Source organism: Ovis canadensis, chromosome 11 (assembly GCF_042477335.2).
Source record: "Ovis canadensis isolate MfBH-ARS-UI-01 breed Bighorn chromosome 11, ARS-UI_OviCan_v2, whole genome shotgun sequence".
NCBI lineage: Eukaryota > Metazoa > Chordata > Mammalia > Artiodactyla > Bovidae > Ovis > Ovis canadensis.
This window is the reverse complement of record NC_091255.1, coordinates 47,696,927-47,706,259: the sequence shown is the minus strand read 5'-3', so window position 1 is coordinate 47,706,259 and position 9,333 is coordinate 47,696,927. Positions and strand designations below refer to the sequence as shown.

The 9,333-nt window shown below is 45.9% G+C and overlaps 1 pseudogene; it reads left to right on the top strand.

Annotated features, from left to right (window-relative positions):
• Window positions 1-8,292: 8,292 nt before the first annotated feature.
• On the top strand, window positions 8,293-8,851 carry LOC138415137 (peptidyl-prolyl cis-trans isomerase A pseudogene; annotated as a pseudogene).
• Window positions 8,852-9,333: the final 482 nt, after the last annotated feature.

Here is a 9,333-nt window from a genome sequence, read left to right as displayed (position 1 = left end):
GCCTGGGGACCACGCTCCTGCCCTGCAGGTTCCAGGACCCCACCCTCAGGCAGCTACACATCCGAGGGGGAGTCCACACCCCCAGGCTCTGGAGACAGATAGAGTCTAGCCGAGAGACAGCAGACAGTCCACATGCCCTTGACATCAATCTGTACCCTTCCCTGCCTCTCCCAATCTTCCTTACCCCCTTTGTTTTTGTCCTTAATCTCCTATATTACTCACATAGTTATATCCATTGTTTGTTGTCAGTCTTTCTTCTCTGATCTCCACGCCACAAAGACAAGGATCTTTGTGGATTTCACTGCTGTTTCCAGGGGCCTAGAGCTGTGTCTGGCAAAATGTTCACTGCAGGAACTGAAGGAAGGGATGCTGAGCCTCTGTCTTGGTGCCCTGGACACTGAGATGCAAGCACGTTATCCAGCCCTGCTGGTCTGAGGCCTTCATGCTCCACTCTGAGGAGCGAGTGACCAGGACAAAGGCTGCTGGGGGGCAGGGGGTAGTCCCCTCTTGATGGCTTTGCTCCTGGTGCCCAGTGGGTGACATGTCCTGTGTCCATTCCCACGGAGTGACAGCTCTGCTTTTTGCTTCTCAGGCTCCACCTCCAGGTGATCCCTTCCACTTCTCTGTTTTTGCTAAGAAGCTGAAGTCAGTTTCCCAGACCCCTGATTGATTCATCTCAGAGTCACAAAGGCCAGTACCTCTTCCCTTACTGTCCTGTGAAACCTCTCCATGACATTTGCTCCCCATGGCTGCCCTGCATGTCTCACTTTTTTGGGTTTCTCAGCCACCTTTGCAGGGGTCCTTTCCCCTTTCTGTCCTGAGGTGGGGTGGGGGGTCTTCTTCTGGATCCACAGGACCCTCCTCTGGAAATGCTCACTCCTGCCAGGAGTTTCTCCCTTGGCCCGTGGGCTTGTGACCGTCCTGATAGCCCTCCAGCACCCCTGGCCTTTTCCAAGTCTCTTTAGACCATGCCCACTTAGATTTGGCTCCTGGTTCAGACCCAAACTGAACTTGACCTCTCCCCATCCCTTCACCCACCCTTCCTCTTGTAGGTCCCTTCTTAGTCAACAGCTTCGACCTTCTCTCCTGAGACAAAACCCCGAAGGTGCTTCTCAAATGTTTCTCTTCCTTTTTCTCTGAGTCAGCCCCAAGTCCCATAAAATTTACCTTGTCTACACCTCTTAAATTGAAAAATTTCCCTGTTTCCCCTCAACACAGCCCTTTTTCAGATCAGCCCCTTCCTATATCCAACCTCAGCAGCTGCCTCCCCACTGGCCTCTCAGACCATCTTGCTCATCACTGTACCCTCCTCGTGGTTCCTGGAAGCCGCCTGGGGACCACACTCCTCCCCTGCAGGTTCCAGGACCCCACCCTCAGGCAGCTACACATCCGAAGGGAAGTCCACACCCCCAGGCTCTGGAGACAAATAGACTCTAGCTGAGAGACAGCAGACAGTCCACACACCCTGACATCAGTCTCTGGCCCATTTGGGCTGAGCAAAAGAGACAGCCCAGCTCTTTGTTCACACTCACCCTGGAACACTCAGGGAAAACAGGCCTCGGCAGAAGGAATGGAAGATTGTCCTTGCCTTGAATGAAACACCAGTGAGGGATAAGTTAAGCTAATTATCAAGTCGTGCCAGAAGCCAAATTACAGACATTGTCACGTTATAAACACCATTTCTCAAGAGAGCGGCTTGGAGACATCTGGGCAGCTGGAGCCTGGGCTCCTCATCTTCCCCTCCAACCTGCTCCATCCCCTCCTGCATTCCAGCTTAGAGCTGGGGCTCCCAGTTCCTCTCTTCCCTACAGCCAATTGGTTACCAGTGCTGCTGATTCTCTTTCAATACCTGTCCATGCTCATGGTTACTGCCTTCCTATTGGTCTTTACTAGCTCTTACTGTGACCTTGGGTGAGTGACTAAATGAGTCCTCCATTTTCTTTCATCTGTAAAATAGATTTTTTCTTTTAAACACAGGGCAGGTTTCACTTATGGGTTTCCCTGGTGGCTCAGATGGTAAAGAATCTGACTACGGTGCTAGAGATACAGGTTCCATCCCTGCCTTAGGAAGATCCCCCCTGGAGGAGGGCATGGCAATCCATTCCAGTGTTCTTGCCTGGAGAATCCCATGCACAGAGGAGCCTGGCGGGCTATAGTCCATAGGGTCACAAAGAGTCAGACATGACTAAATGACTCAGCACACACAAAAGGTTTCACTTAGATCAAGTATGCACCTGGCATAGGGTCAGTTCAAGCTGAGCATTCAGGAAATACTAGTTCCCTGTTCCCCTCATGCCTCCCCATCCCTCCTGCTGATCATGTGATTTCCTTTGCTTGAAAGTGGTCCGCAATTCCCCATCCTACAGGATAAGGTCCAAATTTCTTATCAAAGCCTTAAGCCCTTTGAATTCTGGTTCCTGTTCTCACCTCTGTTCAGCCACACTGATCTGCTTCATTTATTAAAAGCACAATCATTCTAAAGTGTTGTCCCACAGTTTACTTGCTGGCTTTAAAGGAAGAAAATGCAATTTCTCCCAGAGAGATGGACTGTCTCCAGTAAGTCCTACCCATCAGCAGCATTCTATCACTAAGAGCAGAGCTCAGGCACTGAGGACACCGCAACGTGGTGCTCATGGCCCAGGAAGTGTTTTTGCCCATGTAGTCAACTTGAATCTAATGGAGCCTGTAAGTCTAATTTCCAGTTTACAGGACATACAGGGTAAACACCACCTCAAGGAAGCTATCAGAGAAATCTAGACGGTGGGACATGATATCTGTGATTTACCTGAAATGCTTTAGCAATTCAACAACTCAATGGCATAAGGGGGAAAAAGATTATTCTAGAATTAAATGAGATAGAAGAGACATAATCAAATGCAACATGCATTTGGTTATGTAGACCTTTTTCAGATCCTAGTTGGAACAAACCAAAAAGCATTTTGGCGGGACAGTTAGGGAAAACTGAATATGGGCTGGGTATTAGATGATACATGGAATTATTATTAATTTTCTAAGGGGTTATTATCATATTGTGCTAAGAAAACTTCCTAAAGTATTTAGGGGTAAACTGTCATGGAAACTTGAAGTCATTTTAAAATATTTTGGCAAATACGATAAATATGTTAATAATTACAGCAGCCAGCCACTATGGAGAACAGCAAAAATAGAGTTATATGATTCTGCAATCCCACTCCTAGGCATCTATCTGGAGAAAACTCCAATTTGCAAAGATACACGCACCTCTATGTACATAGCAGCACAGTTTACAATAGCCAGGGCATGGAAGCAATCTAAGTGTCCATCGACAGATGAATGGACAAAGATGTAGCATAAAATATTACTCAGCCATCAAAAAAAGAACAAAATGATGCTACTTGCAGCAATATGGATGGATCTAGAGATTACCATGCTAGGGTTAAGGTTAGTGAGGTAAGTTAGAGAAAGATAAATACCATATGGTGGCTCAGATGGTAAAGAATCCACCTCCAGTGTGGAAGATATGGGTTCAATCCCTGGGTTGGGAGGATTCCCTTGGAGGAGGGCATGACAACCCACTCTACTATTCTTGCAAAGAGTCAGACATGACTGAGCGACTAAACACATCACTTATATATGAAATCTAAAAAAATGATACAAATGAACTTATTTACAAAGCAGAAATAGACTCACAGACAAAAAACAAACTTCTAGTTACCAAAGGGGACAGCATGGGGAAGAGGGAGAGATAAATTAGGAGTTTGGGATTAACATATGCACACTGTTCTGTGTTGTGCTTAGTTGCTCGGTCATGTCCGACTCTTCGTGACTCCATGGAGTGTAGCCCGCCAGGCTCCTCTGTCCATGGGGATTCTCCAGGCCAGAGTACTAGAGTGGGTTGCCATGCCCTCCTCCAGGGGATCTTCCCAACCCAGAGATTGAACCCAGGTCTCCTGCATTGTGGATGGATTCTTTACTGCCTGAACCACCAGGGAAGCCCAAGAACGCTGAAGTGGGTAGCCTATCCCTTCCCCAGGGGATCTTCCCAACCCAGGAATTGAACCAAGGTCTCCTGCATTGCAGATGGATTCTTTACCAGCTGAGCTACCAGGGAAGCCCAGATAAACACTGCTATATATAAAACAGGTAAATCACAAAGACCTACTGTATAGCATGGGGAACTATACTCAATATCTTGTAATAGCCTATAATAGAAAAGAATAATAACCAGAAAAGAGTCTGGAAGAGGAATATGTTATATATATTACATTTATATTATAGAAACGTAACTGAATCACTTTACTGTACACTTGAAACTAACACAGCATTGTAAATTAGCCATACTTCAACTAAAAAAGTTAATTACTAACATAAGTCGTCATCTAGGTAAAGGGTATATAGGAGTTTGTTTCACTATGCTCTACTTCTCTTTAGGTTGAACTATGCATAATAAAGATTTTTTAAAATATATTTGAGTGCCAGTTACATGGTAGTCACTGAGCTAAGGCAAAATCTAATGTGGCTCTTAAAACAAAGTGTGATACATTTACATTTCAAGGGAGAGGAGAATAGTACTAATAAATGAATAGATGACAAGCTTTGAAGGAAAGGTATACAGGTCTTGAGAGGGAAATGATGATGAAAACTGACCTGGTCAAGGTCTGGAGTGGTGGGGAGCAGCTTCCTCCCAGGAGGGAGTGAATGAATCAGTGGAGCTCTGAATAGAAGCAGGTGCAGGCCAGGCACAGGAGAAAGGAGGAGGGTAAAGTGTATGGTCAGAGGGAATCCCATGTGCTAAGAGAGCTGAGGGAGCCGGTTACTTGGGCGCTAAAGGGGGAGGGGTCTGAGTGGCTGAAAGGAGAGTGGACAGCACAGGGGAGCTAGAAGGTAAGGGAACCGGTCCCCTTGTCCCCTGCCCGCCAGGAGGACCTGTGTGAGGGTTGTCAGTTACTGCTGTACCCTACCTGTGAGCCAAGTTAATGGTTTCATTCTTCATCCCCAAAGCAATGGGAAGCCATCAGCGGGTTTTGAGCAGGGGGTTAACACAATCCAGTTGGGTGGCTATATACAGGATATGGCAGGATGTGGGGGTGCTGCCAGCGTATGCCAGAATGGAGGTGGGGATAAGCAGACCTGGAGTGTAGTGATCACCTGACGCCAGGTGCCCAGGTGCCACCTGGGTTTCTGACTGTGGGAGGGGGTGGAGGGAGGAGCCATACCCTGAAACAGGTTTGCGACAGGTTGGGTCTATGGGGCTTTTGAAATGCCTGAGGTGGAGGCCAAGAGGGCATGGCGTAAGGCTGGATGGAACCTGCGCAGCGGACACAGAGAGAGAAGAGGAACGTTCTGGACAAGTCTTCAGGAACCCTGCTGTTTGCTTGGGCCCAGGAGGGGAGAGGGAGCCTACGCTGAAGACCGGACAAGAGGGAGCAGCTGGTGAGGCAGGAGGACACCAGGCAAGACCGGTGCCCAGAAGGTGAGGGACTAGAAAATTCCTGGAAAGAGGAAGTGGCCAATCCTGTGGGAGGTCAAGACGGGACGGCTGAGGAGAGCCTGCCAGTTTTGATGAGATGGAGGCCACTGGAACCTCAGCAAGAGCTATTTTGGTGGCCGGTGGGAGTGGAAGCAGATGGAAGCGGGTTGAGAAGGAAGTGGGAAGTGCAAAAAGGAAGACTGTGCAAGACAGCTCCTGGGGGAAGTTGGACTGTGAGGAGGTGGAGAGATGGATGGGGCAGGGACTGTGGGGTCAAGGGGGAGATTTAGCTCCCTAGTGAGAGAGACATGTTGTTGGAGTTGGTGAGAAAAATAATAAGGGGTGCCTCTCAGAGGGCATTTGGCACTGGACCAATGACAGTCCCCCTTCAGTTTAGCAGGAGGGAAGATGTTGATGGCTGGTAGTTGGCAGCACATGGGCAGACACTCGCTTGCCTCTGGTCCTTGCCCTCAGCGCTTCCTCAGCTGGAATTCTCCCGTGCCTCCTTTGAGTACGTCTGTCCATCTTTTAAGAGCCTAAGTGGTACATTACTATCTTCTGTGAAAAGACTTCCCTCTTCTACCATCACCTTGCCTCTATCAGGCCAAGGACCACGGCTGTCCTCCGATCACTGCTTCCCAGATTAGCCTAGAAGGTCCATCTCTCCCACCAGACCCTGTCTTTATTGCCTAGTTCCTAGTTTAGTTCCTAGGGTCTAGTAAGGGGCTTGCTACAAAGGGGGTCCTCAAGGAATGTGGAGGTGAATAGATAATGAACTAACTACATGCAGACATGCAGAGGAAGTCTAACAGGAGGAGGGCAAGCCCAGAGTAATGACGTGGAGGGGGAAGGATGTGGAGCAGGGATGGAAAACGGAAGAAACAGGAGAGGGGACAAGGCTAAGCTACTGCCAAGAGCCCTTGCGTTTATCAACGGCTCTTATGGACCATGCACTAAATATATGGGTTTCTCTTTTAATCCTCACAATATCCCCAGAAGGAATGTTGTCTGCTGCCACGTTACCTGGCTCCTCCTAGTTAACTAGAATATATCCTCGAGGTGGAGTGGAGTTTGTCTGTCTTGCTCACCACTGTGCCTCCAACAAAGGCACATAGATCAGGTGTCAGATGAAACATAGGATATTCAGTTAAATTTGAATTACAGAGAATAGCACTTACTTCAGTAGCACATATACAAAAACTGAATTACAGAGAAATAATTTTGTTAGAATGTGTTTTGTATTTTTGTGTGTGTGCTAAATTTGGCAGTCCTGTACATAGTAGATGCTAGTAGATGCTTAATAAATATTGCTGGATTAAATGACACCATGGGGATGCAATCAGTAAATTCCAGACAGTGGGAAATCTAGATGACAGTAGGGTATCTTCATCGAATGGGTAAGTTTCAGGGAGAATATTAAAAGAGAGAAAGGAGGAATTTATAGATTAAAAGAGAATTAAGAGACATATCAAACACGTGAAACCCTTCCTTGGATCTTAGTTCAAATAAACTAAGTAAATTGTAGAGAAAAATATTTTAAGATATTAATAATTAGAAATTTAAACACTGGCTATTTGATGAAGTTAAAGGATGACTTAATTCTTTTTAGGTTTGATAATAGCATTGGGGTTTTTATTTTCAAGAGTCCTCTTCTTATAACAATACGTACTGAAATATTTTGGAATGAAATCATATGCTATCTGGAATTTGCATCAAGATAATATAGAATTATATTCTCTGTCTTGTGGTGCTTATGGGTATATTCATTTGTGAAAACTATTCATTCAAACTATACACCTAAAATGTGAATTTTATTATATGTAAATTGTACCTCAGTGAAGTTGGCTTTTAAAAAATGGGAGAAGAGACGGAAACGGATGAGGATAAGGATGAAACAAGACTGGCTATCAGTTGATTAGTTTTGAAGTTGAGTGTTGGGTACATGGAGGTTCACTATATTCCTCTGTAACTTTTGTATGAGTTTGAAAGTTTCCACAATAAGTCATTTCGTAAATTGCATAAAGGAAGATGCTATTTTGGGCTTCCCTAGTGGCTCAGTGGTAAAGAATTTGCCTGCAATGCCAGAGCCTCAGGAGATGGGGGTTCAATCCCTGGGTCAGGAAGATCCCCTGGAAAAGGGAATGGCAACCCACTCCAGTATTCTTGCCTGGAGAATCCCATAGACAGAGGAGCCTGGTGGGCTACAGTCCATAGGGTTGCAAGAGTTGGACACAAATGAAGCAACTTAGCACATATGCATTTCTATTTTACATCCGAAGAACTAAAGCAGAAGCTGAGACTTCCCTGGTGGTCCAGTGGCTAAGCCTCCACACTTTTAGTGCAGGGGGCTCAGGTTTGATCCCTGGTCAGGGAACTAGTTCCCACATGCCACAACTAAGACCTGGTGCAGCCAAATCAATAAATAAAATACAAACAGAGGCTAAGTAACTTGCCCCCAGTCACACCACTGGTAAAATGAGGAGTCTGGAATACGAAGAGACACATTTGACTTCGGAACTTGAGCTATTAACCTCAGTGTTTCCAGAGCGAAGTGTAGATGTTGTCTAAGGGATGGTACAACCCTCTTGGTTGGCACAGTCTGACTTAGGGAATTCTAGAAGCAAGATGGGCAAAAATGGTGGTGGCTGTTCAGTAATGGGATGAGAAATGGCTTCCCTCTTACATTCATCACCTTGAGGCAGACGGACTGTTGTCAGCATCCACTTGGGACCCAGCTGACTCTGACATTACTCGGCAGCCTGAACTTGGGCAAGTCACTTAAAATCTCTGTCCCTTATTAATAGACATTTTGACAATTTCTTTAAAAGTTAAACATAGCCTTGCAGACGCCGCCACCCCGGAGCCTCCATCGCTGTCTAGCCATGGTCAACCCCACCGTGTTCTTCGACATCGCTGTCGACGGCGAGCCCTTGGGCCGCGTCTCTTTTGAGCTGTTTGCAGACAAAGTCCCGAAGACAGCAGAAAACTTTCGTGCTCTGAGCACTGGAGAGAAAGGATTTGGTTATAAAGGTTCCTGCTTTCACAGAATAATTCCGGGATTTATGTGCCGGGGTGGTGACTTCACACGCCATAATGGTACTGGTGGCAAGTCCATCTATGGTGAGAAATTTGATGATGAGAATTTCTTTCTGAAGCATACAGGTCCTGGCATCTTGTCCATGGCAAATGCTGGCCCCAACACAAACGGTTCCCAGTTTTTCATTTGCACTGCCAAGACTGAGTGGTTGGATGGCAAGCATGTGGTCTTTGGCAAAGTGAAAGAGGGCATGAATATTGTGGAAGCCATGGAGCGCTTTGGGTCCAGAAACAGCAAGACCAGCAAGAAGATCACCATTGCTGACTGTGGACAAATCTAATAAATTTGACTTACGTTTTACTTAACCACCAGACCATTCCTTCTGTAGCCCAGGAGAGCACCCCTTCACCCCATCTGCTCGAAATATCCTATAATCTTTGTGCTCTCGCTACAGTTCTTTGGGTTCCATATTTTCCTTATCCCCCTCCAAGTTTAGCTGGATTGCAAAGTTAAATTTATGATTATGAAATAAAAACTAAACAATTAAAAAAAATAAAAAATAAAATGAAAATAAAGTTAAACATAAATTTACCCTAGGACCTTGCAATCCTACTCTTTATTATCTACAAGAGACGTGAAAACATGTCTGCACAAAGACGTGTACACCAGAGACTTTCACACTCCCAGTGCAGGGGCCTGGGTTCGAGCGCTGGTCAAGGAACTCAATCACACGTGCCACAAGAGAGAGTCGGCGAACCGCAACTAAGATCTGGCGCAGACAAATAAATAATAAATATTTGAAAAAAAGACTTGTATGCCAAAATTCATAAAATTATTTACAATAATA